This window comes from Macaca nemestrina, chromosome X (genome assembly GCF_043159975.1).
Source record: "Macaca nemestrina isolate mMacNem1 chromosome X, mMacNem.hap1, whole genome shotgun sequence".
Lineage (NCBI taxonomy): Eukaryota > Metazoa > Chordata > Mammalia > Primates > Cercopithecidae > Macaca > Macaca nemestrina.
Genome location: NC_092145.1, coordinates 126880599 through 126893312, shown reverse-complemented (window position 1 = coordinate 126893312; position 12714 = coordinate 126880599).

Below are 12714 nucleotides of genomic sequence, written 5' to 3'. Positions count from 1 at the left end.
TTCACCTTTTTATAACCAAAGGCGAGTTTAAAAGTTCAAAACTGTAATAATGAGATGAGTAAGGCAAATCATAATTTATTTCAATAAATTATTAAAGTGGAACAGCTTTGTAACCCCAATGATTTGCTTTTTGCAGAGAAGCTAAAGGCTAGCTTTACAGTAATAAGATTGATAGAATTTATAAAGACTGATAAAATTGAAAGCTTCGTGTTCACTCTTTCAACTATTTCTTCTCAGCCGACAATATTATTTTTCTCTAATACCTGATCTGCTGCATCTTGGTAGTCTATCTAAGTTTCAAATGCTTTTCACCGAGAGTCAATTTTATTCAGTGTTCAGGATTCTCTTATCTGCTGCTTAAAAGGTAACTTATTTAGTTGCATTTTTTCCTAGAAGAAGCATATCAATAAAGGGGAGAATATTGTTTTTTCAGTTTCCCACTGGGAAGATAAAACTCAGTAATCTTTTCGCAGAGATAAAAACAGACAAATGTAGTCAAGCCCAAACAATACACAAGAGAATTCAATTTGTTGTCCCATGAGGGCCATGGAAAGTAAATGCATGCATTCTCTCCGCTCAACAATTTAGATCCAATCAAGACAAATTGCACATTTACATGAAAATCCATGGTAGAAATATTTCCTTTTACTTTTAAGGTGCTTCTGATGCAGCAATAACAGGAATATTAGTTATAATGTATTTCAAAATATAATTCATTTAACAAATCTTTACTGTAACACATTGAGGCCTCTCAAAGGGGAAACTTTGCAGGTCTTGAAGAACAAAATTGAGTCATGTCTTTCATGCTGAACTCCTATGTTCTCCTATGTTCTTTTTTTTTTTTTTTTTTTTTTTTTTTTTTTGAGACGGAGTCTTGCTCTGTCGCCCAGGCTGGGGTGCAGTGGCCGGATCTCAGCTCACTGCAACCTCCGCCTCCCGGGTTTACGCCATTCTCCTGACTCAGCCTCCGGAGTAGCTGGGACTACAGGCGCCCGCCAACCCACCCGGCTAGTTTTTTTTGCATTTTTTAGTAGAGACGGGGTTTCACTGTGTTAGCCAGGATGGTCTCCATCTCCTGACCTTGTGATCCGCCCGTCTCGGCCTCCCAAAGTGCTGGGATTACAGGCTTGAGCCACCGCGCCCGGCCACTCCTATGTTCTTTAAAGTGCACAGCCCATCATTAACATTCAACATTAAATAACCGTGAGTATCAGTTCACATCTAAGAGTACTCCTTTCTCCATCAACCTTCATCCATCCACATGTTAAACTATAGCAGGATCATCAATTTAACTGGAGAAAAACTGACCTTTCATGTTTCTTTTATTCTACTTGGGTAAAATCTGAAAAATATTCATCTCTTTTGCAAGCTTTCTTCAGGGCTTCCTTTTTGTAGATTACCATAAAAGCCAAACCTGGATGAATCAATAGGCTTTACCCAACATATCAGATGTGCTGAAACAGAGACAAGTAAAAAAATATTCCAAGTCATCAATAATAAATTAGTTTGTCTGCAGTAGTGATATCAGGCCAGTATGAGGAAGGACTTACTCCTGAGCTCTTTATCCTCTCTATCATAAGAAAATTCCAGTGATGAAAGATACAATTTAAGAACAAAAACGTTTAAGAACAAAAACGTGTTCATCTACCCATCCAAATTATTTTCCTCTTACTTTCATCAAGTCAATTAACTGAAAACAATACTTTAAATTCTTTCTTCCACTCAACTGTTTTAGGTACTTCTGCCAAAAAACCAGGACCACAGTGTGCTATACAGTCTCCTATAAGAAATTCATCAGAGATTCTGTGAACCCACAGAAGTGACACTGAAATTAGAGGAGATTTGAGATTTCAAAAGGAATCAATGTAGTAAGAAAACAGTGGGTGGCAAATTGATTTCAAAATAGCAAAACCAGCTGAAGGAATCTGTGAGTCAGACATGGATATTTAAAATATATTATTTTGAAGTAATTATAATAGCCTGTAGACTATTAGTAAAACCGTTTTACATTCTAACCCCTAATAACATAATTTCTTAATTAAATATAATAAAGTCTATATCATAAGAAACTATAGTTTTCTCATTGCCAGAAACAATCAATCCATGTCTAAAGAAGTACCTTTAGTTTGTGTTCATTGCCATTTTAAAAGTGTGGACAGAATGATGAGTACCCTATGACTATCACATGAGCAGTTGAAGAGGCAAGCATTAAAAGATGGACAGAAAAATCTCAAACATTGGGAGGATAGTTATATGTTGCTACTGAATGTAGAAAGGAGATTATGAGGACAACACTAAGGGCGGGAGTGGATTACAATGTGTATAAGAAAGAATTCCATCACAGAGGGTATTGCCTTCCACAGTGCCATGGTCTGCCTTCTAATCTCCCAAATTCCATCTCTCTGAAGTTGTTCCATCAGAAGCAAGACATCTGAAAAGCTTACTATGGCTGAGTGTCCCTTTCTCTGTATAAAACTGACTAAATGACTTCAATATCATCTCAGAAACAGATATTTCAACTCTACACATAAGCCAATATCATTTTTCTATCCTACTTCTAACCAACTGTAAACAAAATGGGACTAAAAGAACATTTTCTAGAGATGTTTATAAAGTTTTGTTTTGAGGTTAGAAAATAATTTACATTGAATTTAATTTTAGCGATAATTCATGATAATTTTTTCACTACCCTCTTCAACTTCTGTCAACAACATATTAGACTAGCCCACAATTCCTAAATTAGTATTTGTCAATTCTCTTCATTGGGAAAGGTAGAAAAATAACAGGTTATAAAATAAAAAGAATTACCTATTCCTCTAGTCATTTACTTCAGCAGCAATTTCAATGTCTCATCAGTACCTATGAACAAAATAGAAAGCTCAAGGTGCAGTTACTTAATCTGCTCCTTCTGCACTAACGCAGAAATGGCTAGCTTAACCATTGCAGGCTCAAAGTTTACAGCCTCACTTTACCTAACATTAGCCATTTAGTGGCTTTCGTTGGCTTTGATTCCGGATCAAGTTCTTGAGGACTGTACTTTGTGTATTGTGCACTGAAAGAATAACTTCGCATTTGTATTTACATTATTCTCATTTGGTAATCCAATCTACCTGGAATTACAATGTCTTTGATAAGAATAATATATTTTTAAAAGAGGTCATATGTCTTTGCTAACATGTACTTTTGGAAAATACATGGCCTCTCCCTGCCACCAGTCATTTTGGGTTAAAAACTAAAAATGAAATCTCTTACTTACGAGTCATGGTTTCAAAAGACCTTCCTTTGTCATTTTCAAGTTAAACAAATATGAATATTACACTTCTTTTTTTTACCATTGATTCAGATTATAATTTATAGCTATAGTACCTGCCAGAACATCTCTTAGCTTCCTCTTAGCAACTCTTCCCTCTTCTAATCTATCTCCCTCTGTACTGTAGCCAGGGTGATATTTTCAAATTTGAGTATCTAATCAACTCAAGTTCCCTCTTGCTTAAAATGTTTTATTGCCTTTGAATCCCTCAAAGAATCCACACAACCATATCTGTTTTCGCCTACCACTCCAGTCTCATCTCACATCTCCCTCTCTTCTCTTGCCATATTGCTATCAGTTTCTATTTCCTCCAACCATTAGCTATCATTTGAAACCCTCCTCCCATGATATCCTCCTCCCTCCCTACTATAACAGAAAAACACTTTATCTTTCAGATAACTTCCTTGGGGTGAGGGGATCTATGCTGACTTCAGTTTATGTCAATTTATTTTTGTTATGGACTCTCAAAAACATGTTTTCTTTCTTTTGAAGTTCTTATCTTGAATGTTATTTGTGTATTCAACAGTGGAATTGTTTAATTGATGCCCATGTCATATACTAGCAAAGTTTCTTCACTGTGACATTACTAGCAATTGGGCTGAATAGTATTTTATTATGGAGGCTGCCTTGTGCACTGTAGTATGTTTAGCAGCATTTTTAGCCTCTGTCCACTAGATCCTAGTACCACACTTCCCTCCACCACAACTAGAGTGTGACAACCATAAACGTCTCCAGATACATTCGCATATATTGCACCAGGGTGTAGTTACCAAACCATTAACTCTATGAATGTAGTGACCTATTTTCTTGCTCATTATTTTATTCCTTTGCCTAAGACAGTGCTGAGTTTTAGTGGGTACTTAATAAATATGTTTAAATGATAAATGTTGAGTCATGAAGTTTTTTTATAGCAGAATTTGAAAACATACCTTGTCAAAATGTGAGAGCCATGAAAATGCACCTAGCCATTTATTTCAAAAGCTTTCAAAAAAAGCTTTCAAATGCTAAGAGAATTACATATTATTGTCTATACGAAAAGGAAAATTTAATCTAACTATGCTTCAAGCATTTTTTCAAAAAGCAAAGCATTTAAAACACTGTGATGTAGGAATATGTGAAAAGTCTACCATTTAATAAAGTTATCCTCTTTCAAATTACTTTACCACTAGTTAAAGGAGGACGTACAGAGTTGTTCATGTTGATAAAGGTAAAATATTATACTTGTCTCCGCATATTCCTTAGCTCAATCTGATTTTAAAGTAATAAGCTGAAACTTATTTTCTACATGACTGAGTACAGAGATTAAATTTGGGCTACTAAAATTAGTATCTGGTCTTACCAGTGTTTAATGTTTTTAAACATTTAACCATTGAACAAAAGATGGGTACTATACTTCAAGGGAATTATGCCTTTATCTCTTCTGGTTTTGTAATTCAAAATAGAAGCTCAACTAATGTTTATACAAATATAAGTACAAATTCAAATCAGTTAACTCAAAAGATTTTGTTATAAGAATAACTTTACCAGTCTATCTTGAATTCATCATAGAAGACCCAGTGTTCTGAAGTTGTGTTGTTGAATGCATTATAATTAAGTTAATAATGGATATAATAGTGATTTATTTGAATGCATCCACTCCAACTATTCTCTCAAGTCCTATATATCTGTAAGTAATTTATCTGTTCTTAGATTTGTTTGGTATTCAGAATATAATTATCACTTTGGATGAAACAAGACACAGTTTTATAAATGTTGTATAAAGGATTCTGGGAACAACTTGGAAACCATTTATTTTACTAAATACACTGGAACTGGCTCTTTAAAAGTATGATATCCTGAAATTAAGAGACCCACCAAAATTCTCTGGGTATATAGCTGTGAATTAGGTAGAATAGTTAAGGAAATAAGACAGAATCTAGAAATATTTTTTTTTTCTCTTTCAGTTCTACCAGACTTCAATGCTTTAATATTTATCTCTTGAACACTTCGCATTTTTCAGCTAAAGTATGCCATCTAACTACAGAAATATGATCCTTGATATGATTCAAGAGGTGCATCATACCATTGAAAATAAAATACAAGTTAATTGGGTCAAAGGAAACCAAGCTGATTATCATACCCACTTTATAGCTACAATCCCACCTTATAATAGATAGGCCTATGAGGAAATATGTACACTGCTCTGCTAGAGTTGTTTTTACCAGGAAAGTAGAGCTAAATCTTAACACTGGAGTCAGGTTCTGAAATTAAACAAACAAACAAAAAAAATCTATGCATAATTACCATTCAAAATCTCTTAGGAATGTGTCTTACTGGAAAACACTATTGCTCAATGAAAACATTATATTGGGGACTAGCATCTCATATTAATTCCCAACTAGACAACTTTTCCTTTAGCATGGGTACAGATGGCTGCTTATTTAGTGGAGCACCAGAATTAGTCAAAGGTTTGCTTTTAGAGGTCATGAGTTATGACTCACCCTTAGGAGAATGAAGTGCTTCCATTCTGAGAGGCACATGAAAATTCAATCTCCTGAGAGAACATCACATTCATATCTTTTGCCTCGAGCTGCCTGCAGGATATATGCTTATAAATTAGAGGTGGAAAAAGACCCATAATAACATTTATATTTTATCTCTAGCTTTGTCCTATACTAAAATTTTCATATAATAAATGCATGTCTTACCTACCTACAGAATCACAAAAATGGATTTATTTTCATTTGTATCCTCATATCCAAACATAAATTGGCAAACTATATACATTTACAAATGCTTTATTAAGAGTTTAATCTGATGTTTATAATTTTGATATTTTAAAATTTAACTTGATAAAGTACAAAATTCAATTCGTTACAGGATTATAAAATACATAGACCAAATATATAGGGTCAATTTCTTTTTTTCCCCCTGATTTCAAATCTTCATTCCCTATAAATCCTACCCCATCCACTTTTATTCAAGAAATTTTATGCTCTCCATTACCCATGGGTTCCCTTCTAAACAATGGCTCTTTTCTTGCATAACTTGACTCTGGTTTACTTTCAACTTTAGACACCACTACTTCTAAATACATACTGGTTTGGTTCTCCTAATCATTGTGACATAATCATTTTGTTTCTTGCATCCTCACAACGTGTTTATCCCATATTTTTGGTCCTAAACGGTCTTCCCACCGATAATTTCCAACTTAACTCCTACCAACTCTGTTATAACCAAAACAAGCCTTATGTCCTCTAATTCTGCCAGAATACTTCCCTATTCTTAGCTCATATGATGACAACTATTAATACCTCATCATTTTATTGAGAATTTATATTCTAGTTAGGGCCAGGTTCTTTTTATATATTATTTTATTCAATACTTAAAGCAGTGAAATAGAAGGATGACTATTCTCATGTTATAAACAGGATAACATAGGCTGAGAAGTAAATTACTTGAGGTAAAAACCACTAGGGTAGAGGAGCTGTGACATGAATCAAGAATGCTTTAACCCTCAAATTATGCTCTTTCCATATATACCAAGAAGCCTCATAACATCTTTGTGTGTTCCATTTAGACTTATTAAATTTGCTATGTTATTATTCCTACTGTGTTTTATGTGAGTAATCTCTAATCAACTAGATTTTGATTAATCAAAAGTCATTTCCTAAATATCCTAATGATAGCCCAAAACACAGAAAGTGCTTAATACAATTATTGAACCATTTTCTAATAAGACCACACGGAGTTTTTATGTCTATTTTTTTTCTGATGCCACCAGCCACAAAGTACAGCAATTCATTTAAAAACAAAACAAAACCAAACAAAAAACATAGTGTGGAGAAAAAGGAACGTCTATGCAATGTTGGTGGGAGGGTAAATTAGTTTGGCCATTGTGGAAGACAGCACGGAGATTCCTCAAAATCCTAAAGACAGAAATACCATTCGATCCAGCAATCCCATTGCTGTGTATATACCCGAAGTAATATAAATTGTTCTATTATAAAGACAGATGCACACGTATGATCACTGCAGCAGTATTCACAACAACAAAAACATAAAATCAACCTAAATGCCCATCTATGATAGACTGGATAAAGAAAACATGATACATATACAACATAGAATACTACACAGCCATAAAAAAGAATGAGATTATGTCCTCTGCAGGAAAATGGATGGAACTGGAGGCCGTGATTCTTAGCAAACTAATGCAAGAGAAAAAACCAAATACTGCATGCTCTCACCTATAAGTGGGAGGTAAATGATGAGAAAGCATGGACACAGAGGAGAACACCACACACTGGAGCCTATTGGAGGGTGGAGGGTAGGAGGAGGGAAAGGATCAGAAAAAATAACTAGTGGATGATAGTCTTAATACCTGGGCAATAAAACAGTCTGCACAACAAGCCCTCATGACACAAGTTCATTTATGAAACAAACTGGCACATGCACCCCTTAACTTAAAAGTAAAAAATAAACAACATAAAATAAAAAATTCTTACGGAACTGTTAAACTCTGCTATAATAAAACTTCATTTTCCTCCTGTAGCCCTCAAGTTCCTTATCAGTAAAATGAGCTTAATTGTAAAGTCATTTACAGCTTTAAAATTTTGGGCCAGGCTGGGCGCGGTGGCTCACGCCTGTAATCCCAGCACTTTGGAAGGCTGAGGTGGGCAGATTACGAGGTCAGGAGATCAAGACCATCCTGATAACACGGTGAAATCCCGTCTCTACTAAAAATACAAAAAATTAGCTGGGCGTGGTGGCATATGCTTATAGTCCCAGCTAATCGGGAGGCTGAGGCAGCAGAATCGATTGAACCTGGAAGAGGGAGGTTGCAGTGAGCTGAGATCGTGCCACTGCATTGCAGCCTGGGTGACAGAGTGAGACTCCATCTCAAAAAAAAAAAAAAAAAAGTTGGCCCAAACTCCCAGGATTATTAGGCAGTTCAAATGAGATAAATGTAAACAGTCTTCAATATGAAATACTATGTAGATATATAGAACTGTTATTAATCTGGGTTTAAGATTAATATGTAAAACAATACATTCATTTGCAATATGCAAAAAGTAACTAGGAGACGATCTGTTCAGTAGCTCTAATTCTCAAAAATGTGTTGAAATTGAACTGCATATTTATACAGAAATCAGGTTAAAAGCCAATATTATTATACACATTGTTACCAACTTCTGATTTTAAATATTAGAAAACACTATACTAAATACTTATAATAGTTATTTTTTGCATTACTTTAAATATATAGTATATGTGGTAATTGGCTTGTTGACAGCATGTTGGCTTTTAACGTTTCCAAATTTAAGTTTTGTACTTCGTTTTTGGTTTCTCTGTTTTACTTATTTTGTAATTATTTCCAGGGGAAGAAAAAGTTTCAAGTTTTCTTTGAGAGCTTGGCTTTCTCCTTTGATTTCTTCACTTTGTATATGAGAAAAAGAACAGCTTACGGAAATGCAGTATTTAATATTTTAGTAATCAATCTAAAGCAATAAATACTGCACAATCAGCATATTAAGAATGCACTTAGAAATCTTATTGATCTCAGGAACATTAACACTATCAGCATTATGACTGCATTCTGCTCTTGGATACATCTGCTATTCTCAGTGGCTCGATTTCATTAAGAGCGGTGTTCATATAGGCAAGGGCAAAACTACACTTAAAAATGGACTCAGTAACTGCCTGGAAATTTATTTTAGGAATTTTATATTTTATTATATATATGGGATATAGCATGCATACCCTATATTTCTTGGTAAAAACCTTACTATTAAAAAAACAACAACAAATAACCTTTAAAATATGCATTTACTTCTACTGCTCCATTTGGAACTTGTCAAATTTGGTTAATATTAACTGTTAACATAATAAAGTACACTGGCCTTTATGGATCCTGCGGTGAAATTTCCAGTATCATATATGTATTAATTGTGAAGTTATTTGAGTTTGATACAAGTACACACATAGGAATCCACTGGAAATATAAATACGAGTTAAGCATAACAATCCAGTGAATTCCCTTTGGAAACTGTCAATATGGGGGAAAAGGGTTATTGGGTTCTGTTATAAACCTCATTTTGCTAAGGTTAGAAAACCAAATACCACATTTTCTCACTTACAAGTGGGGGCTAAATGATGAGAACACATGGACACATAGAAGAGAACAACACACACTGGGGCCTATTGGAGAGTGGAGGGTGGAAGGTGAGAGAGGATCAGGATAAATATCTAATGGGTACTAGGCTTAAAATCTGTCTGTGAAAATAATCTGCACAACAAATCTCCATGATACACATTTATCTATGTAACAAACTTGCACACATACCCCTGAACTTAAAATAAAAGTAAAACAAAACAAAAAAAAAACCACTTGTTTTGAAAACACAAATTTGTTTCAATGCAACTGTTATATTAGGAAACAATTTGAGAATGACACCAACCACTGGGTGAACTCAGAAGTTGCATTCCACTCAATGGAACAATGGAGTTGGACACAAAACACATGCATTCACCTCAAGTATATACCAGTTACCTCAGTTCACTCCCACCCACATCTGGCATTAAAACTTTACTTATTTCAGATAGCCAACATTCTATCACTTCACAATAACTAACAAAAGCAAACCCTCTGCATGCTCACTTCCACGAGCATTGAGACTTTTTCAAGGTAAACTGTCTTATTTGTTGTATTATTTATATACATCTTAACCATCTAACATGTATAAAACCACGATCCCATTTTCATTAGATTCTTAGATATTTTTATATGACACTGACAAAATTTTTTAAAAGTGTCTTTTTGCTTAACTCCATTTTGCATAGACCTTGTGGCTTTTATTCTACAATTTGACATAGTGCAAAGAATTTTAGGAACACATGTCATTTTATAGCAGAACTCAATATACCATAAAACTATATATAAATAATTTTTAGAACTTATATTGATCTGACAGAGACAATGATAATGTTACAAGATGATTAATAATCTATTATATGTATTTGGCATAATTTTATGCATGGAAATTATGCCAACTCTGGATTTTAGGAAAATATAGATATAAAACAATAAGGAAAAATAATTTCATTTCATGTAGTTAATATTTTTATCTTCATACTACTAAAATAACAATTGGAAACATTTAGTGTTTTAATTTCATGAAGATGTTAATGATATGGTCTGTGTTATTAAACTTTTGAAGTAAATATGATTTCTATTTTATATGATCACCAGAACCCCTACTGTCAATTTGCTCAGGAATTAAATATACTTTTAGACACTACTGCACAAGTAAAAAATTGTACAAATAAAATTGCACACCCTACTGAGGCAAGAGCTCTATTTTAGTAACCTTAGTAAAAATTAGAATATTTTGAAGGGAAATATATCATAATGTACATCCAAAGTCATATTTAAAGCTGACAAATTAGGCCGGGCATGGTGGCTCATGCTTGTAATCCCAGCACTTGGGAGGCCAAGGCGGGAGGATCACTTGATGTCAGGAGTTCATGACCAGCCTGGCCAACAGGGTGAAACCTCATCTCTACTAAAAATATAAAAATTAGGTAGGTGTGGTGGCACGTGCCTGTAATCCTAGTTACTCAGGAGGCTGAGGCAGGAGAATCACTTGAATCTGGAAGGCAGAGATTGCAGTGAGCCGAGATCGTGCCACTGCACTCCAGCCTGGGTGACAGACCAAGACTGCATCTCAAAAATAAAATAAATAGCTGACAAATTAAATAAAAGTCATATTTATTTGTATGCTAAATCTATGGATGTTTCAACAATACAGTATTTTATAGCTTGGAACAAGATTATCAGATATAAAAAAATCACTTATATTATAGAAACATGACTTAGTTTAGAAAACCGGAAAAGGTCAAAAATAGCAGCACATACCTATAATTCATGTATTTCATTAGAAACCTATGAAGACTGAATAAAGACATATGAGATATATATATATATATATATATATATAAAGAAAAAGCAAATAAAAAAGACTACTAACATTGTCTTAAAGTTAAAATTAGCAATATACTCAATACTATCTTTTTCAGAAATATTTTAAAAATCTGAAATGCAAATTAATGCGTATTGTCTTCCACTGCCTTAGCTGTCTTTTTCCCATTCATTAATACTTAGATTATTATTATACTTTAATTTCTAGGGTACATGTGCACAAGGTACAGGTTTGTTATCTATGTATACATGTGCCACGTTGGTGTGCTGCACCCATTAACTCGTCACTTACATTAGGTATATCTCCTAATGCTATCCCTTCCCTGTCCCCGCCCAGCCAGGGCCTGGTGTGTGATGTTCCCCTTCCTGTGTCCAAGTGTTCTCATTGTTCAATTCCCACCTATGAGTGAGAACATGAGGTGTTTGGTTTTGTATCCTTGTGACAGTTTGCTCAGAATGATGGTTTCCAGCTGCATCCATGTCCCTACAAAGGACACAAACTCATCCTTTTATATGGCTACATAGTATTCCATGGTGTATATGTGCCACATTTTCTTAATCCAGTCTATCATTGATGGAAATTTGGGTTGATTCCAAGTCTTTGCTATTGTGAATAGTGCTGCAATAAACATACGTGTGCATGTGTCTTTACAGCAGCATGATTTATAATCCTTTGGGTATATATCCAGTAATGGGATGGCTGGGACAAATGGTATTTCTAGTTCTAGATCCCTGAGGAATCTCCACACTGTTTTCCACAATGGTTGAACTAGTTTACAGTCCCACCAACAGTGTAAAAGTGTTCCTATTTCTCCATATCCTCTCCAGCACCTGTTGTTTCCTGATTTTTTTAATGATTACCATTCTAACTTGCAGGGGCCTTTGAAAACAGTATGCTGAGAATAGATAGGGCTCAAGGACAGTATCTCCAATTGAACTTTTAATGAACTCCCATAGGCACCAAGAAGGCGGGCAGATAAGGAAGAGCATAGAAACAAGGAACTGAGTAGAAGGTTACATGTGGGAAAAGAAAGTTTGTTTTGCATTGCATTCTTTCTGCTGACGTGGGGTTTATGGAGTATAAATAAAGTGAGGCGGAGGCTCTGAGTGCGGCCGCCATGTTCTCTGTGTGTCTTTGTCTTTTGTGTGTTCTTTCATTCTCCATCACCCCCGGCATGGACCCCAACACTAACTGGTGTGAGATGGTATCTCATTGTGGTTTTGATTTGCATTTCTCTGTTGGCCAGTGATGATGAGAATTTTTTCATGTGTCTGTTGGCTGTATGAATGTCTTCTTTTGAGAAATGTCTGTTCATATCCTTTGCCCACTTTTTGATGGGGTTGATTTTTTCTTCTAAATGTGTTTAACTTCTTTGTAGATTCTGGATATTAGCCCTTTGGTTAGACAGGTAGATTGCAAAACTTTTCTCCCGTTCTGTAGGTT